Raw genomic sequence first — 7,934 nt, forward strand, 5'->3', positions numbered from 1 at the left:
AAAAAAAAATCAAAATGAAAAATGAATAAGGTGAAATAAGAGAAAGGATTCCTACGCAAGGAGGTGATGCAAGTAACTCCGTCGGGGTACTGACCAGGCTCGCTGGCAGTGGATCCATGCTTGTGTTCATATGTGACTCCACTAGGGTACTGTCCAGGCCTGTTGGCAGTGGAGCAACACCATAGATGAAACTAAGACCCTGGCGACTATACTGCTTGTGCACCTATATGCCCCTCAACCTTAATCGAAACAACTTTGTTTCCTTGGCTTGGAATGTGTGTCAATTGACCAAGATTCTAGCAGATGCTACATCTTACAATCAAACAAGTCTGAAACCAAGATGAGCTGAGAGTTGAACAATACTTCCGAAGGTGTTAGACTTGATTTTCACAAACAAGGTCCATTCAGAGAGCTGGAGTTCTACTAGTGTGTCTCCAAGTGTTGTAGCGGCTACAACCACCCTCCAAAATTTCTCCTTAGCCTATTTTGGAGCCTTCCAACCAACCTTACACAACACTTTGTCTTGCTTCGTCTAGCACTCAAGCTTCAAGTGTTTTCCTCGCACAAAGGCAGCCTGTCGATCAAAGTTGATCCATTCCCCTCACAGGTTGCTCACCCGGACTTGGTCCAGTTGTAGGTTGAGAAGCTTCCCCTTGAAAATTGTGCATTTCTGGAGGGAAATCATACCAACCAACCCTCCTAGCAAGATTTGCACAAATTTTCCCAGCAACAGGCTGTTCGACCCAGGATTTGTACAAATTTGGGTAGCAGTCAGCTACTGTACCCAGAAATTGCACAAATCTCCTGGGCATCCAGCCCAACTCCCAGTCATAAATGCGCATTTTTCTCCAGTAGTCAAGCAATCTCTTGCATGTGTAGCTGAGTTGATTGGTTCCCTCTGGGACTGAGAAAAACAAACTTGCATGCATGGGCTTCTTCTCCCAAGGTAGCATGCAAATGCATCCCTTGTTTCAGGGATCTATGTTTAGCATTTGGAGGTTACATGCAAGGAGCAATTCCAAAACCTCCCACCAAGTGTCGCTTCCCCTAGATTTGTGGCATGCGCGTCACAACCTCAATTTTTTCAAAATTCATCAACCGAATGCTGCATAGCTCATTCCTCACATCAACCTTGCATCTCTGACATCCCACATCACATCTAGGAGAATTCGGCACATTCAGCTCAGCTATTTTGGGGTAAGCCCACTCCCCATGCCTTGTGTTGCATTTCTGTCGCTTTTTATGTTTTCGCTTGTAGGAGTATTGTTTGCTTGATTTATATGAATGCTTGCTATCATTTACATATATACTATCTTATCCTAGCTCTGTTTCAGTTTTCGTTGCTATCTCACTGTTGTCGCATGCATGAAACTGTTTTGCACGGATGTTCGCCCAACCAACGAACTGCCTCACCCACATGCATGTTGATCTATTTGTTGAATATTTCATTCGTGTTTTTCATGCACTATCAATCACTTCTGTTATCACTTAGTTTCGCCATGCATTCACTGACTTACTTGCTTTCAGACGCCCGTCGGCGAGTCGGGCCAACCTTGGCCTTGGCTCTGCCTTCACCAAGGTTACATTACATAATCTAGGAAAGGAAGGCTCACCTTCCTCTCCAGATTTGTGCATTCCTGCCCGACACTATCCTCCATGACTATTCTGCGCATTTCTAGAGGAAAATGGTTGCTTGGCCAAAGAAATTGCGCAGATATGTCCCTAGGCCAGCAGTCCTTTCTAGTTGGAATTGCACGTTGTGTAATCCCAGCAGTCAACAGCCAGACTGGACTGTGCATTGTGCAGTTCTAGTAGTCAGCCAGTCTCCCAATAGCCCAAACCGTGTCTTAACCAGTCTTGGCAATCGGTCTCCCAACCTCCTAGCCGAAATTGCACAACCTTCATGATCATTCATCTAGGTATGTTGCAAATCATTTCTCATGTTCATTGAGGTTTTTAACTGACAAATTGCTTTCTATGAGTTTTTCCATGTCTCCAAGTATCGTAGGTGTTCATTTGCCTCTAAGTATACAGGTACAATGGTTTCCAAGAGTGCAAATATGAGGACGTCGTTCAGAGCATGGCTGGGGATGTAGTTGATCAAGTGTCTATGAGCTTGCCTACTCACGAAGACATCAATTTGTTCGCAGACAAGGACATCAAGCGGTAGAATCATGAACAACAGCTGAAGATAGCATACCAAATGCAACGAATGCAAGACGAAGGTTGTTGACAACACATAGGCTGAAAAAAGTTGCAAGCTCAAGCAGGTCCATTGATGATGAAAGCAAATTTGGAGACTCTGGCTATGAAGTGATGGCGCGACATGAAGATCGTGCAAAGGTAGAAGGTGGAACAAGAAAGGAGTTTCATGTTTTGAAGCAGAAACTCAAGAAGAACATGAAGCTGCACAGACAAACGAATGAGTTGCAACAAGAACAGGAACAGCAGTGGGCGCAACATGCACTCATGGATGAAACTGTGCCTGTACAAGTTAAGGATCCATCTCAACAACTGACACAGAGCAGACATGGTGAGCAATGTTGTTGATCTCATGCAAGGGATTCTAAAACATTCATATCATTGAGTGCACACATGCAAACCAACCCATTCAACACACTCACCAAGGGGAAGACAAGAAGCAAGTCCAACTAGGGCTGAACATGCACTTCAGCAAGTTGATGCACATGACCACCAGTACACACTTGAAGATCAGCACGGAAACTATGCATTAATGTGTTTCTGGTTCAACCATACCCAAGAAGACCATGCACATGTTAGCATATGAGTTGGATGATGCGGCTGAACCAATGCATCGGTTGCAATGGAGGCAAGAGTTCACTTTAGAAATATGTCACCATGAGGTACATGCACACCATCACAGATGACCAAGCTTGGCATCAGCTCACCAGCTTCACCGTCACAAGCATGTCAAAGAGTTGGTCTCACCATAGCAGACCAAGTTACAATGATGTATTGCAAGGCTTTCTCAAGCCATGTTGTCTCACATGAGTACATGTGCATTGTAATGTTGAGTCGTGTCATGTGTAAGTCAAGTGCCAACAGTTGGATGTAACATTCATAGAGTAGGTGAAGAGTCATGAGGGTAGTTGAACTGCCACAAAGGGGGAATGTCAAGGGTCACCCCACCCTTTGCTATAAATAGTCCCTCACGACTCATTGTATAGGCTTTTGGTCAACCAAGCTTCTACTAAGACTATTTTGAAGAAGGCTTGGACAATATTGTAACGTTCCTTGGCTTCTCCACTACACGGAGCTAGCACATCTCTTTGGAGGAGTAGGCGGATGTGGCTGTAATGTTCCACTATTGGGGCTAGCAGGTTTACATGGATGTATTGTATGATTGTGACTTGTACTTCTTTATATAATAAGAGCTAGCACATTTCATGCATATGTTGTTATTGTAGTTGGACCGCTCCAGTTGCTTTAATGATATGTGTTGTTTAACTTATGTACTTGTGTATGAACTGATTTGTATGCAATTATATGAATATTTTTGTTAATGTGTTGCATATGTTGTTAATGCTTTCACCGTCCGTGTCAAATGCTCTTCGAACATCAGACAGACCTTTCACATGAACCTTGTTGTAACAACCATCACACTCATCTCGGAATGATCCATGAGTGTTTTACATGTTATCTTACCTTGTATGATGTGACTGCTGCATCCAAGTGGACTACTCTGCCGGAAGTTGTGCATGTCCTTTTGTGTTGTGTGTTCCTAGTCGAGTTGGGACTGATCCCTTTCAGCCTGGAACTCACCTTCACCTCCTTCTCCCATCAAACTCATACACCTTCCTTGAAGCATCAATCACACCCTTGCTACTGACACAGTTATCTTACTTGCCTATGTGCGACATCGCAGTCAAGGTATTACCTTACGACCCACTGCTAGGACTCCTACACCAAATGGTCTGAGGTCTAACTGGGACTTTTGACTGGGGAGATCCCCTTGACATTTTGGTGGGTCCAGCACCGTCAACATGGCCTATAGGTTTTGGTTTGTGTTTGAGGTAGGTGGATCCCGTGTGAAAATTATGAATCATGGTCCACAAAGTTGTTGAGGGTTGTAACCTTCAGTAAGGGAGTAGGAGCTTCCTTCCAGTAGGAGCCAGTAAACTTGACAGGGAGCAGTAGCTTCATTCCAGTAGGAGTTGGATAATTTGTGGAGGTTGTAGCCTGCTGTAAGTAGGAGCCTACGTATTGGTAAGTTCTTGCACCAATACTATATGTAAGAAGATTTTGTCTATAATAAGAAAAAAGACAAAGATGACAACAATGGTGGTTTTCTCTCACATTGGGTTTCCACCTTAAATCTCGGTGTCCTTATGTGTTGATGTGTTGATTATGTGTTATGGTTTATTTTCTCTTGCTGCTCATGGTTAATGAATAATGGCTAGTGAAATAATGATGCAATGGTTAAGTCAAACAACTAATGGAATTTATGAAAAAAATTGTAATCTGCACATATGCAGCTTTAATTCACTAATGTAGCATACACACACAAGTTTCCTGAATAACTATAGCGTACACTTCTTTGAATTAAAATTGAATTCCGAGTGAAATAAAAATATGGATTCACCCCCCCCCCAAAAAAAAAAGTATTTTTCCTAACAAAAATCTCACATGGAATTCTATGCCCCCTCTTCTAGCCAAAAGATCCATTGAAAGTGAAGAAAAGAAAAGGAGAGTTGGGGGTAAAGGGAAGGCTAACAACGTGACCCTTCATTTCATGTTCCTCAACATTCTCTTCTATTTTATTTTATTTTTATGTTTTAATTATCTTATTTTTAATCCTCATTCTCATGTTGCCTTATCAATTTTACATTTACATTGATTTACATAGTTTGATAACCTTCACAAATTCTCGAGTAAATCTTACAAATACTGAGCCTTACAATTTCTCGTTCGTTTGAATCCATTTCATATCACACCTCACCATTGAGAGGATTTTTCATCTTCAAAATCTCAAGGAAATCTATCTAGATTAATGAGCCTCTTGTCTACTTCTCTTGAATGTGACTCTAGTTTTGAATTTATATTTAGATATTGGGCTTGGTCCTTGTTATATCTTTAGCTTTGATTTTGTCCTACCTGTTCCTGTACTGAAAAATTATGCTCACTAACTCTTAGTTTTAATCAATATCTAGATCAAACTTGGGACTCAACAGTGATTTCCATCTCCTTCTTAGAATTGGAGATAGTCCACCTTAGCAGTCAGTGAAGCCAAGAAAAATGTTGTTTTATGTTCAGTGTGACCTTAACACATTTCCATCATGTAAAAATTCCACAATAGGAAGTGTGATTTCATTATCCTATAGGATTAGTTGCTTCTCTACATGGAAACAATTCTATGGTGCTCATGCATTCTTACAATTATGCCATGAAGCTCTCCAAAACTCCCTTAAGTCCATTGACCTTTGTGCACTAATCTTTGGGACAACTCTATGAATGGGCTCTTTGAATGCAACATATGAAATAAGAACTTTATTTTGGCTACCCTTGGAATCAACATGTTATCCATCTTATTGTTGTCACTGACTTCCTTTGTTGCTATAGCTACTTATATAACTTATACTACTTGGGCTATAGATTTAAGAAACTCTTCTTCTTCAATATTCACACTCAATACTCTTCTCCTAGTTATGCAGTTTCTAGGGTGAAGCTCTTGATGAAGTTTACAACACTTTGGTTCCTAATGAGCACTCAAGTTGCAATGGTGGAAAAATTTCTTAGCACAGTTGTAAGGATTGTTTGATAGAGTCCTCCTCTCGTAGTGCCCCCCAATTCATTCTTGGATTGGAGAATACTTCGTGTCCTTCTTCCTCCTCTGGAAGTAATTTGTCTTGTGGCACATAACAACTTGCTTCTCCCAGCAAGATACCACCTAATAGCCTTTCTTCCCATAAAATGAGCATGCCTCTCAGTACCAACAATTAGTATCATTATGGATTACCTTCTTGTAGTAATGAAAAACAAGTGATGTCTTATTTGATGAAGACCTCATTTTATTCTTATCCCTCTCACCTTGGTTGATTGGATTATTTCTCCTTTTTAATGATAATGTAGGTTGAGTCTTCAAGTTATTATCATCACTACCCTTCTTCACTCCACCACAAGAATGTTTAGATGGTAGTGGACTGCCACCTTGTGCACTATTCCTCTTTCTTATAATGAGTAAGTCAAATTTGTTATGTCTTTTCCTTCACAAAATTGGTCTTCATGGTCATACACTTTTCCCTCTTGTCTTGAAAACCTAGGAATTCATGATTAACCATGGTATGGCTACAATAGGGCTTAAGATTCATTGCCTTGTCTTGCCTATTCCTTGTCCATCATAGCCCATCTGCCTTAATATTTTTGAACTAATGCCTCTATCATGCTTTTCATATTCACCAATATGCTCTTGAAAAATGTCTACAAAGGTGAGCTTATCAGAGTGTTCTCAACTATAGTTCTAATCGCGACAATGGAAATGGAAAGTGCCACTGTTTCCTAGTGCTCTTGAACAATTTCTTGGAGGTTCCACAATTTAAAGTGACCTTTATTACTTCTTCCAATGGAAAATGAAAACAAAATTTTGTATTCAGACAACAAATGTTAATACTAAAACGAGTGATATAAAGTAATCAAATAAAATTATCAATCAAAACTTCATTAAACAAAGAAATTCTCAAAATTTTAGAGCAACAAAGGCCAAATCTAATTGGACGATAAATATTTCCAATGAGGGCACACCAATTTTTTTCTTTATGAACTTACGAAGTTGTCCAAATATGTATGCAACACAAAATAATATCACTTTTATATAATAATCGTGATGGAACACACTAATTATTTTTATTGTCCTTTAAAGTGGTTGATGTAGCTTATCCACCTAAACAACTAGTTTGAGTATAATTGCCTAGATTGAAGGGAAGTTGACCAGTTAGAAGGTATTACTCATCTAGGAATAAATTAAAGTGTATAGTCCAAAAAAGTGGCTAGAATACAATGTATGACTTGTACAACTACCTCGCTGAGATAAATTATCCAAATAGGATATAATTAGACTAGTAAAGAAGAAATTTTCCCTGAAATAATAACTTTACAATCCAAATAAATTGCATTAAATGTTGGCCAATTTCTCTTAGTGAGTAGGATGATCATTCAAACTTTCGTCATTGAGTGCAAACTATTCATGGATTCCAATGATCTAAAGTCTAATTTCCTATATTCTTGGAAATTAAATATAGTAATTGTTGACGGTGTTGGACCCACCAACATTAAGGGGATATCCCCGGTAAGAAGTCCCAACTAGACCTCAGACTGTTTGGAGTAGGATTCCCAGCAATGGGTGGTAGTGTAATGCCTTGACCATGGTGCAGAGATAAGTATGACGAATTTGGTGAGAAGAAAGTGTGTGACCTTACTGCAAGTCAAGTGAGATGCATGGGGGTTCTAACACATGAAGGGAAGAAGGAATTGTGTCCCTTATAAGCATGTAATAGTACGCAAACTGAAAGGAACACACAAGCAAAATGACATCACAAACTGAAATGCGGAATAGTCCAAAAAACAAAGTGTTGGGTTAATCCAACAACACGCATTCAATAAGATTCATACAATTGCATAAAAAGTAGTTCATAAGAAAATGTGTAAGTTAAAAAACATACATTACTAAGGTGAACATAATAGTCCAACTACAATAAAAAAATATGCATGAAATCGTGCTAGCTTTATTATTATTATTAAAAGTGAAAGTTCCATCCATACATACTATATTGACAACCACTAGCCCCAATAGTGGAACATTACAGTCAAGAACACTTGCTCCTCCAAATAAGTATACTCACTTTACGTTGTGGAGCAGCCAAGGCTCGTCACAATGCTCCCAAGCCTTCTCTAAGCCTAATCCTAGCCAAAATCTTGGC

The sequence above is a fragment of the Pinus tabuliformis genome, chromosome 9, assembly GCF_031772625.1.
Source record: "Pinus tabuliformis cultivar Carrire ecotype Pingquan chromosome 9, CPIR1, whole genome shotgun sequence".
NCBI classification, from domain to species: Eukaryota; Viridiplantae; Streptophyta; class Pinopsida; order Pinales; family Pinaceae; genus Pinus; species Pinus tabuliformis.